This window comes from Schistocerca americana, chromosome 2, assembly GCF_021461395.2.
Source record: "Schistocerca americana isolate TAMUIC-IGC-003095 chromosome 2, iqSchAmer2.1, whole genome shotgun sequence".
Lineage (NCBI taxonomy): Eukaryota > Metazoa > Arthropoda > Insecta > Orthoptera > Acrididae > Schistocerca > Schistocerca americana.
Genome location: NC_060120.1, coordinates 108,906,891 through 108,918,973, shown reverse-complemented (window position 1 = coordinate 108,918,973; position 12,083 = coordinate 108,906,891). Strand labels below are relative to the sequence as shown.

Genomic DNA, 12,083 nt, shown 5'->3' with positions numbered 1-12,083 from the left:
TTGATGAAATTCAAAATGGAGATAGCTTGAAGTCTGAAGTACTTTAGGAAGTAAAGAAAAGGGACCCCTAAGAGGGTGAAGCAGGGAATGGAATACTTTTTTTTACGCCAAGTGACGACTCTGTGTGTCTATAGACTACCCCGTTACAGAGAAAATCCATCCAATGTTTACTCGTGCTCACGGTTTCAGAAATTTTAAAAAGTATTGCTACACCACCTGGTGAAGCTGGACATATTTTACGGCGAAATACTGTGGAGATACAATAATAAAATCCGACACTAAGCTCTAGAAGCGTACTGTGTTTGGAAGTATTGCGTCGGCAGTAACACAAGAGATATATTATCTTATTTATTTTACGATATACCTCGCAAACGTATGTTGTTTTACCTTATAGATCTAAGAGAGCTCATCTGCAAAAGTTAATTGAATCCAACAAACCTCGGAGTAATCCTACATTCGCCTCAGCTTAGAGGCAGAACGTCACGCGGACTTAAGAACTAGAGAGACATTAGAACACTAAAGCACATTAGACGCAGAGCGTCAGGCGTCACTTATAGCTTCTCTTTGTCGTATAGCGGGCCTGAAGACTCATTTCAGTTCTATACGGCTTAAAATTATGCAAATCACATTAAAATTGCTATTGGAATATTCGTAAATGAAGCCAAAGGCGAATGCTCAAAGTAGCTGGTGTGCATTTAGAAGACCCGTATTTCTCATGGACAGCACTGTGTGGTGTAGAAACGTGTATCCAACCCACAAAATGCTTACGTTCTTGCAAAAGAAGGTGAAACCAATTATATTGTTTATAGAACTGTGTGTTCGATCGTGCAATAAATAATTGATACCAAAGATAATTTTTGTGGTTTTTAATATTTTAACTAAGATTCGTCATACGGAAAAAAGTAATACAAACACATTCATTAGGCACCTACATACAGGAACTGCAAATACTGCCGGAAAAGAAATTAGTACACGTGGAAAGACGAAGTAGATCTACGTAGTGGGCGGATAGTGCGTGACACGATAACATTTGCACTTCACACGGTCGAAATACTGTCACACAACTCAAGCAGCTCTTTCAGCATTCACATACACTGGTGTTCAGCACAGCGCATGTTGTAGGTGTCAGATTAAGAAACCTCTTTGAGAATATGGTCCAGATCGGATGCTGCAACTAGCAAGTGCGGCAAGATCTCAGTATGTGGCGGGGTGCAGACCTGCTTACTTGAGCGGCCTGTTGGTCTAGGGGTATGATTCCTGTTTTGGGTGCAGGAGGTCCCGGGTTCAAATCCCGGACAGGCCCTACTTTTCACTTTCGCGAAAACCAAGCACTACGATGAACTTGCGAGTCTCCGGAAGTCCTGGGGGATAGTAGATGTATTGATAATGGTTTCAACGTCGTCCAGCAACAGATAGCGTAGTGGCATAGATACCACAGCGCCGTCTGTGTCTACCCTTTAATAGAGAATGCCCACAGCCAGAAGGCTCAGCGTGGTGCAGGCGGATGAAGCAATCATGCCACGGGGACGCACTCGTGTTTCCTACAGCCAACTGAGCGAGTTTGAAACGGGGTACAGTTGTGGCCTTCCGAGTGGCGGGACGGTCCTTTCGGAGAACTGCCGCACAAGCTGGACGTGCTGCATCAGTTGTGCAGCGATGCTTGAATCACTGGTCTCGTGAACATTCTCACACCCGTAGACGGGGTTCTGGACGTCCACCCAGCACAGGCGCCCTACAGGATCGTCGTACTGTAAGGACAGTAGTTGGAGATCGCACAGCTACCGCGGCAGAGGTAAGATGGCTTGTGAGTCCAGGTGTATCAACACGAACTGTTGCGAACCCATTATTAGCGGTGGTACTGCTGCCACGCACACATCTAGCTCGTCTTGCACTCACGCCACAGCTTCGACGTGCACGGATCGACTGGTGCCCTCAGAGGATCACTTGGGAGATGGAACGGCGCTCCGTAGTCTTCAACTACCCACACGCAAGAGATAGTCGTTTCCATGTACGACGTACAACTGACGAGCGCTTTCTTGTAGATTCCATTCATCCAAGACACACTGGCTCCAGTCCGGGCCTCATCGTCTGGTGTGCGATAACCCATAACTCTCGTACACCTTTGGTGTTGCTGGAGTGGGCGTTAACCATGCCTCGATACGTGCAGAATGTTGTTAAATCCATGTTTTTGCCGTTCTAGCAACAGGAAGGTGATGTTTTGTTCCAGCTGGATGCACCCCTTCCGAGAAACTCAACGCCCTCTGCAAGACGAGGAGCAACTTCCCTGGCCAGCACGATCTCCGGACTTGTCTGCAATCGAGCACGTGTGGGATATGACGGGAGAAGTTATGCGTGCGATTCATCAGCCAACTGCCCATACAGAACTACACTACCAGGTCGAGCAGGCGTGGCATAACGTATCCCAGAACATTACCTGCCATCTGTACGATCGATTGAATGCCAGAGCCTGCATTGCTGTACGTACAGGCTACGCAAGGTATTGATACGGGTGTTGCAATATGGATCAATACGAAGGTCACTCCAAAAGAACTGCACACTTTTTTATTTAAATCCATCTTTTATTCTACATATTTGAAAGTTTTACAGAGTGTAGATACATCCTTTAGGAACAATGTTTTCATTTCTCCACATAATTTCCATCCCCCTCAAACTGCCTTACGCCATCTTGGAACCAGCGCCTGTATACCCGCACGTTAAAATTCTGGACCAACCTGTTGGAGTCACTGTTTGGCAGCGTGCACAAGGGAGCCATCATCTTCAAACCTTGTTCCAGAAGAGAGTCTTTCAGTTTCCCAAAGAGACGATAGTCGCATGGAGCCAGGTCAAGACTGTAAGGCGGCTGTTTCAGTGTTGTCCATCCGAGTTTTGTGATCGCTTCCATGGTTTTTTGACTGACATGTGGCCGTGCGTTGTCGTGCACCAGCAAAACATCCTGCTTTTGCCGATGTGGTCGAACACGACTCATTCGAGCTTGAAGTTTCTTCAGTGTCGTCACATATTAATCAGAATTTATAGTGGTTCCACTTGGCATGATGTCCACAAGCAAGCGTCCTTCGGAATCGAAAAAGACCGTAGGCATAACTTTTCTAGCAGAAGGTGTGGTTTTGAATTTTTTTTTCTTGGGTGAATTTGCATGATGCCACTTCATTGATTCCCACTTCGTCTCTGGTGAAAAATGATGGAGCCATGTTTCATCACCTGTCACAATTCTTCCAACAAATTCATCTCCACCATTCTCGTACTGTTCCAAAAGTTCGCTGCATACTGTTTTTCTTGTTTCTTTGTGAGCCACTGTCAGCATCCTGGGAACCCACCTGCACAAACCTTTTTTAACGCCAACACTTTCAGTATTCTGCAAACACTTCCTTCCGCTACCCCAACGCAGCGTGACAATTCGTTCACTGTGATGTGTCTGTCAGCAGTCACCAATTCGTTAACTCTCTGCACATTGTCTGGTGTGTGTGCAGTACGAGGCCTGCTGCTGAGAGGACAATCCTCAATATTGCTGTGCCCGCTTTCATCACGTAACCTGCTTGCCCACCGACTTACTGTATTGCAATCGACAGCAGCATCTCCATACTCCTTTTTCAACCTCATGTGGATGTTTCCCACTGTCTCGTTTTCACAGCACAGGAATTCTATGACAGCACGTTGCTTCTGACTAACGTCAAATTTAGCAGCCATCTTGAAGACATGCTGTTACGGCGCCACTCACGGGAACAGTTTGAACTAAGTGTGAAAACAAACTGGAAGGACGTATCTACACACTGTAAAACTTTCACACATGCAGAATGAAAACCATATTTTTATAAAAATAGTGTGCATTTTTTTGGAGTGACCCTCGTATCTAGTACCTATTGATCTGTAAATGGAATCATTTCATTTACACCATGCCCAATGTTGGAACAATAAATCTTCAGTGAATTGGAAACTTCTAAAAGCATGTACTAATTTCTTTCTGGAAGTGTACAAGGGGTGATCAAAAAATTTCCGCTTGGGTGTGTTCACCTTACATGCATCCCAATGCGACTCCGGTGTAAGTATATAAGCACCGACGTTGTACGCAAGGAGTTTGTGTGCCCTTCGATCGGAGAATTTTTCGTCATCCCTTATACAGTTATATATACTGACACACGTGTCTACGCCACTAAACACCCAGATATTTGTAAATTACTAGGTTACTTGGTTAGCATCACTAATCATAAACAAACCCACTAACATGCAAGCGCAGCCTGGATAATAGCTATTTCTTTACGCTGGGTGTCTGGCATTCGTGCTGCATTAAATTTGTATTTTTATTAAAGTTTCAAGTAATAAGGACATAAGTCTTAAGTAAAATGTGAAACTGCATTTTTATCGTACCACGATTCTGTTTTCCTGCTTCAGCAACATTGCGTTTGTGTTGGTTATTGCCTTCACCGGGTGGCACCGTCAGAATCTGATTCTCCAGAAAAACCTGATGCTCTGTGACTATCAATAAATCAATACTGGTTGTATGTATCCCTTATAAACTTGTTTTCTTTATTAGAGAGCGGTATGATACTGCTTTCAGAAAGTGCTCTCAAGAATTCTGTTGTTTGTTGTGGTCTTCAGTCCTGAGACTGGGTTGATGCAGCTCTCCATGCTACTCTATCCTGTGCAAGCTTCTTCATCTCCCAGTACCTAGTGCAACCTACATCCTTCTGAATCTGCTTAGTGTATTCATCTCTTGATCTCCCTCTACGATTTTTACCCTCCACGCTGCCCCCCAATACTAAATTGGTGATCCCTTGATGCCTCCGAACATGTCCTACCAACCGATCCCTTCTTCTGGTCAAGTTCTGCCACAAACTTCTCTTCTCCCCAATCCTATTCAATATTTCCTCATTAGTTACGAAATCTACCCATCTAATCTTCAGCCTTCTTCTGTAGCACCACATTTCGAAAGCTTCTATTCTCTTCTTGTCCAAACTATTTATCGTCCATGTTTCACTTCCATACATGGCTACACTCCATACAAATACTTTCAGAAATGACTTCCTGACACTTAAATCTATACTCTATGTTAACAAATTTCTTTCTTCAGAAACGCTTTCCTTGCCATTGGCAGTCTACATTTTATATCCTCTCTACTTCGACCAGCATCAGTTATTTTGCTCCCCAAATAGCAAAACTCCTTTACTACTTTAAGTGTCTCATTTCCTAATCTAATTCCCTCAGCATCACCCGACTTAATTAGACTACATTCCATTATCCTCGTTTTGCTTTTGTTGATGTTCATCTTATATCCTCCTTTCAAGACACTGTCCATTCCATTCAACTGCTCTTCCAAGTCCTTTGCTGTCTCTGACAGAATTACAATGTCATCGGCGAACCTCAATGTTTTTATTACTTCTCCATGAATTTTAATACATACTCCGAATTTTTCTTTTGTTTCCTTTACTGCTTGCTCAATATACAGATTGAATAACATCGGGGAGAGGCTACAACCCTGTCTTACTCCCTTCCCAACCACTGCTTCCCTTTCATGTCCCTCAGCTCTTATAACTGCCATCTGGTTTCTGTACAAATTGTAAATAGCCTTTCGCTCTCTGTATTTTACCCCTGCCACCTTTAGAATTTGAAAGAGAGTATTCCAGTCAACATTGTCAAAAGCTTTCTCTAAGTCTACAAATGCTAGAAACGCAGGTTTGCCTTTCCTTAATCTTTCTTCTAAGATCAGTCGTAAGGTTAGTATTGCCTCACGTGTTCCAGTGTTTCTACGGAATCCAAACTGATCTTCCCCGAGGTCGGCTTCTACTAGTTTTTCCATTCGTCTGTAAAGAATTCGTGTTAGTATTTTACAGCGGTGACTTATTAAACTGATAGTTCGGTAATTTTCACATCTGTCAACACCTGCTTTCTTTGGGATTGGAATTATTATATTCTTCTTGAAGTATGAGGGTATTTCGCCCGTTTCATACATCTTGCTCACCAGATGGTAGAGTTTTGTCAGGACTGGCTCTCCCAGGGCCGTCATTAGTTCCAATGGAATGTTGTCTACCCCGGGGGCCTTGTTTCGACTCAGGTCTTTCAGTGCTCTGTCAAACTCTTCACGCAGTATCGTATCTCCCATTTCATCTTCATCTACATCCTCTTCCATTTCCATGATATTGTCCTCAAGTACATCGCCCTTGTATAGACCCTCTATATACTCCTTCCACCTTTCTGCTTTCCCTTCGAGAAGTCTAGAAACATCTAATTCGTCTCGTTATCTCTGTCCTCGCCACAGAAGATACGCTGTATGAAAAGTACTAACTAGTAGGGTTTCGCCTGCTTGGTCTCTCCGGAATCCTGATTCGATTTCGTGCCGAATGACAGTTTGTTCAACGTAGGTCATTATGTTTCAACGAAGAATACCGTCTGGAATAAAGATGAGCGGCATAAAATGGATGTTTGAGTCACAGTTGTGGTTTTTTTTTCTGCATGGCTGTGAACTGCGATTTTTTCAATAGCTGTAAACAGTTCTCTGCTCAAGGGACCATCGCTAAAATACGGTAACGGATGCAGTTTAGTGGCTAATTTTGCGTAAAGCTCGCAAGGATTCTCTTAAACCTATTAACATAATTGATTTCAGCTGCTCTTCAGCATTTGCGATACCGACTAGCATATCACTGCAACTTTTGATTGAGGGCAACAAGTTCCTGTCAAAAAAAAAGTGAGGTTGCTTCCTCCTTTATTCTTCTCTGAGTACACAGACTGTGACTTTGCCTATTCTGTCGTCTCTTTGTACACTGTGAGCCTCCTCAAAGATTTCGTATCGTTTATTATCAACAAATCCAATATGCAGAATGTATCATAATTAATAGGGACAGCTGACACAGGTGAAACCACACAATAATAGAACCAAAAGTGATTCAGTAAACGCCGCGCGGAGTGGCCGCGTGGTTCGAGGTGCCACGTCACGGATTGCGCGGCATCTCCCGCCGGAGGTTCGAGTACTCCGTCGGGCATGGGTGTGTGTGTTGTTCTTAGCATAAGTTAGTTTAAGTAGTGTGTAAGTATAGGGGCCGATGACCTCAGTAGTTTGGTCCCTTAGGAACTCACAAACATTTGAACAATCCAGTAAAGAACAGTCGTGTGTTTATGAACCGCCACTGACGTTAGTATGTCCTAGTTACTGCAAATGGGTTTTAAATGTAAACTTTTCCATTAAGTCCCCGTCTTATTGAGACCAAATTTCACCCATCACCTACGTTAACAAGAAATTCGACAATACTTCAACTCTTTAGATGTTACAAGTTAGCTTACACTCGTACCTACCACCATATACTATTACATGTGTCAGATTCCACCGTAAATTGTGATTTGCCCTGTATTATGTACTTGAAACTTTTCAGTGTCTCCAGATCTGTTCCACGCATACAACCTTCTTTTAAAACTAAACTTCGCCTGAACAGGCCACGAAGACCTAACGGTACCGACCGGCCGCCGTGTCATCCTCAGCCCACAGGTGTCACTGGATGCAGCTATGGAGGCGCCTATGGTTAGCACACCGCTCTCCCGGCCGAATGTCGGTTTACGAGACCGGAGCCGCTACTTCTCAATCAAGTAGCTCCTCAATTTGCCTCACAAGGGCTGAGTGCACCCCGTTTGCCAACACAGTTCGGCAAACCGGATGGTCACCCATCCAAGTGCTAGTCCAGACCGACAGCGCTTCACTTCGGTGATCTGACGGGAACTCGTGTTACCACTGCGGCAAGGCCGTTGGCACAACATTCTTTTACGATTTTTAAATCAAGAGTTGGCAGCGATTAAACTGTGCTCTGTGCTAAACTCTTACCCTTCCCGTTTCGTTTCTTTCCCCCAGTCCATGTTTTCCTCCTATTTTTCCCTTTTTTCTGTTTTCACTGTCGAATTCCAGTATTCATCACATGTAATCTCTCTTAATGTACTGAATTTTATCTGTATCATTATACTTTTTTTTCAATCTCTTCATCTCCGGATCCAATTGTGTGGTGGGTCTAGGCTTTGTGTCTATCTTACTATGATAATCCGCTCAATATGGTGTTCACAGCGGATGACCACTCGCATTCTATTGTCTTGTTCATTATTAGACCTACTCTTTCGCTACACATATTTTTGTACAGATAAGACTGTACTGACCTGACAGTGACTCCTGTTTTTCTTGCCTCCTCATCGCAGCAACTCCCGCTTGTCTAACTTCAACTTACCCATTTCTCATTTCGAGTTCCCTAACCTACCAGAACAATTAACGGATGAACATTCCACCCTACGACACGTAGAAAGACATAATTTTTTTTCTTCTGACGACACCCCCTTCAGCAGCCCTCTCCCGGAGATCCGAATGGGATTTCACCTCTGGAATATTTTACTCAACAGTATCCCATCTGCTTAAACCAGTGGTAAAACTTCTTGCCTTCGGGAAACATAACGGGTGTAATTTATTCTTGCTTTCAGCGGTGCGGCAGTATCAGTATCGTACGGTCCTGTTGGCTAATGTTACAAGGCCAGACCTGTCAGTCATCTACACTGTTGCCCCTGAAAACTACTGAAGAAAAGTTGCTACCCCTCTTGAGGTACTGTACGTTTGCTTGTCTGCATAGATACTATTCTGATGTTGTTACACCTATGGTTCGGAAACCCGTATCTTTGACAGACTCAAGCTACCTTTCCACAAGAACACCCATCGTTTGTGCGAAGGCAGATAATGTATCTAATTGAAAAGAAGGAATAGTTTGTAGAAGCGTTATTTTCAGTGGGATGCCTACTACAGTAAAGAAAGGTAAAAGTGGAGAGGAGTAACAAAGTCGAGAATATCAATATGATAAACACCGAAATGGAAAATTAAAAAAAAAGGTACTGACGAAGTCAAGTATGCTACTACCAAAAACTAATAACCTGTTACCAATAAAAAGCTCTGTCTTCCCCCAGTTGTGAAGAATGACAGTGTTTACGTAATTTTCAGGTGATTTCTGAATGTGTCTGATGATGACCCGGATAAAATGCAACTAATGAGTCCTTGGTACAATTTTAGATGATCGCAATTCACTCATTGGAGGATACCCTGTACGTCAGTTCACAGGTTCTCCACTATTAGTAATAAATAGCCCTGGCGGCAGAATAAAATGTAATATATCCGCTGATCGATTAAGAAAAGCATTTCCCGCGAAAAGCATATGTCCTGGTTCGAGTACCGGTCGGCACACAATTTTAAGCTGTCTGGTAGGTTTAACTGCGAAAAGCGTTCACATTCCACAGAAAAAGTATTTTTTTCAAGTTTATGTTTGCGGTTTTAGAGCAGACTGCTGGCGCAGATTATGAAACCCCTCCCCACCCCTTTTCTCGCCTTCGCTTTAATGTTTAACGGTCTGATCACTTACCGTGCACTGAAATGCGGTTTATCCCAGATTCCACTCGTCTTACGTGTTCTAACAACCTGTTTAACGTTATACGCTGAGAGACGGATAATCGAGATACGTGGGCGATTTACGCCTTTTATAGCAAGTATTCCCGTAAGTTAGTCACCAGATCACTACTGGGGGGAATTCAGATTACTTTCAATACAGTCTTCGTACCAAACAGCCGTTGCGAATAAGGCTTCGATTAAACTAGCATTTTCTCGCCACGGGTAACTATTAGGCCAAACCATAAATTCATAGCGCAGTCTCACTTGATTCAGAGTGAATTATTTGTAAAGTCTTGAATTTTTTAGGTACGTCGCTGTTAGTGCTATTAGTGAGCTGAAGAAAGTAGATTTCTAAGTACCACAAATACGAGCGGATACCACACATTCTTCTAGACTTACGGGGAAACACCAACTTGACCTCCTATTTTAAAGAGAATTAAGCACTCTTGCAAGATAACTGCCACAAAATTCGATCCCGCTTGAAAATTTGGGCTGCAATTCTGATGGTTAGAAGTTACGACCTTCTGAAGGTACAGCTTTTAAGGGTCTCCGGTCAGGATGGAATGGCTCAAATGGTTCAAATGGCTCTGAGCACTGTGGGACTTAACATCTGTGGTCATCAGTCCCCTAGAACTTAGAACTACTTAAACCTAACTAACCTAAGGACATCACACTCATCCATGCCCGAGGCAGGATTCGAACCTGCGACCGTAGTGGTCACGCGGTTCCAGACTGAAGCGCCTAGAACCGCACGGCCACACCGGCCGGCTCAGGATGGAAAATCACTATCTTAAGCAATATAAAATTTGTTAATATGAAAGGTACTTGTTCTCGGAAACTATTGGAAATAAAAATCTGAAAAAATATGACTTGTATCTTACACAATTCTCACTAATATAACAGAGGGATTTCTATTGATTTTAAAACGGTAACTAGTTTTGTTCAAAGTGGATTTAAAAATAAGAAACTGTCTACACTTTTCTATGTATGTAAAGCTCTAACTTCTTTGGGACTAAAAAAGAAAACCGCTGTGTTAAAATATGAAAAATAGTCCAGTGGGTATACCCTGTAATTCTGAACAAATTCTGGCCAATAGAAGTTAAGAAAAAGTACACATTATTCTTAAAAAATACAACTTACAGGAAACAGCCATTCAAGCTGGTAATGCATCCCAGCTCCATGTGATAGGTTGCGTGCATCTTCTTCCATCTCATCTTGTAATATCCTTTTTCCTGCTTGTTTGTGCTGTCTTTCCCTTGTTTCAAGGTCTCTAACGGCTATCTCTGATGCCATAAGTCTGTTCAGAACTTCACGCCTTGAAAAATATCCTTCATTCAACGTTGTAACTGCATCAAAGACACCAAAATGCAGTGTGCTATTTGCCACAAACACTATTCTGGCCCAGATTATGCTGTTGATGGACTCTTTAAGATTTCGGGTGTCGCATGAAGACATTTATTCTGTAGACTTACACCTGACAGATCTCTGAACGTTTCTTTCAAGACCTCCACATGCAGAAGGAATAGATGGTTTGTGAATAAATTTCTCACTATTTTTCTGTGCTCTGTTGTATTTGCACCATGAATCACTTTCTGGATGGCATAGGCCATGAAAGGGTTCATCGTATATTGAAGAGAGGTGAAACAAAACTGCCCATCCAGCTTTTCTCATATCTTCTACGCTACAAATATTTTGCCGATGGCCACGCCACAATAGTTTTGAATTCCTTCTATGACAGATTCTGTAAAAGTATTCTTAACGTCTAATCCTCTACCATCTTGAAATTGTTTTCCCTGGTATGCAGTCTTCAGTTGTCGTAGATTTATACCCAGTCGCCTTTGTACATGACCCATGCACTCCTGCTTAGTGATAGCTACATTTTATCCTCTGACTTCTCTTCCTCAATTCCTTTGAAAGCTTTTGAATCTCCATCTTCTAAGTAATTACACTCGGAGGCGAGGGGCTCGAAAAATCATATTTCAGTCTGAGAACTGTCAAATGCACATGGTCACATCCGCACTGTTTTGTTTAAATGAATGAATCAACCAGAAGTAAGACAAAATACATATGTACTGTATATCATTGGAAAGGGGAAATTCAGTGGATTATGATCAATAAAAGAAAGATTGAAAATATCAAGAGTTCAACCTATCCGAAGTCCCTTAAACTTTCGCACGCACCGGAAGTTTGTCAATCGTTTCGCCCCACTGAGTCGGCTAATGACCCAGCGCGAAGTACTGTTCAATGGAGTGGGTGAGAGGTTTGTGAATTACTATTTTGACATTGTTAGTGTGCTTAGTTCATTGTGTCACAGAGCGTGGTTTCTAGCTTGTAGCTGGTGGCAGAGATTTCTTCGCTTTGAACATTTTCATGCTGCGAGTCACAAATGCAGTATAAATTAATGAAACGAATGAGCGTGTCGTTATCGTTGTAGAGGAGCGCTATATAATTATTGGTATTGCTGTTGTGCCTTCTTTTCTTTGAATTTTAAAGTTAGTACTGTTAAAGTGAAGTACGTTGCAGGAGTTGCTCTATTCTTCAAGGTGATTGGCGTGATTGAATCGTAAATAGAATATGTAACTTACAGTTAATGGTACCGATATGTATAGCTACTCATGGAAGTTTCTTTTCTAACCGCTCTGTTTATGCAGACAAATTTCTTTCTCCCTTGTTT

General features: G+C 42.6%; 1 non-coding gene across 1 annotated transcript; it reads left to right on the top strand.

The window, feature by feature from the left end:
* The first annotated feature begins 1,231 nt into the window (after positions 1-1,231).
* Trnap-ugg lies at positions 1,232-1,303 on the top strand. Its single transcript has one exon. It is a non-coding gene; the product is annotated as a tRNA-Pro (tRNA).
* Positions 1,304-12,083: the final 10,780 nt, after the last annotated feature.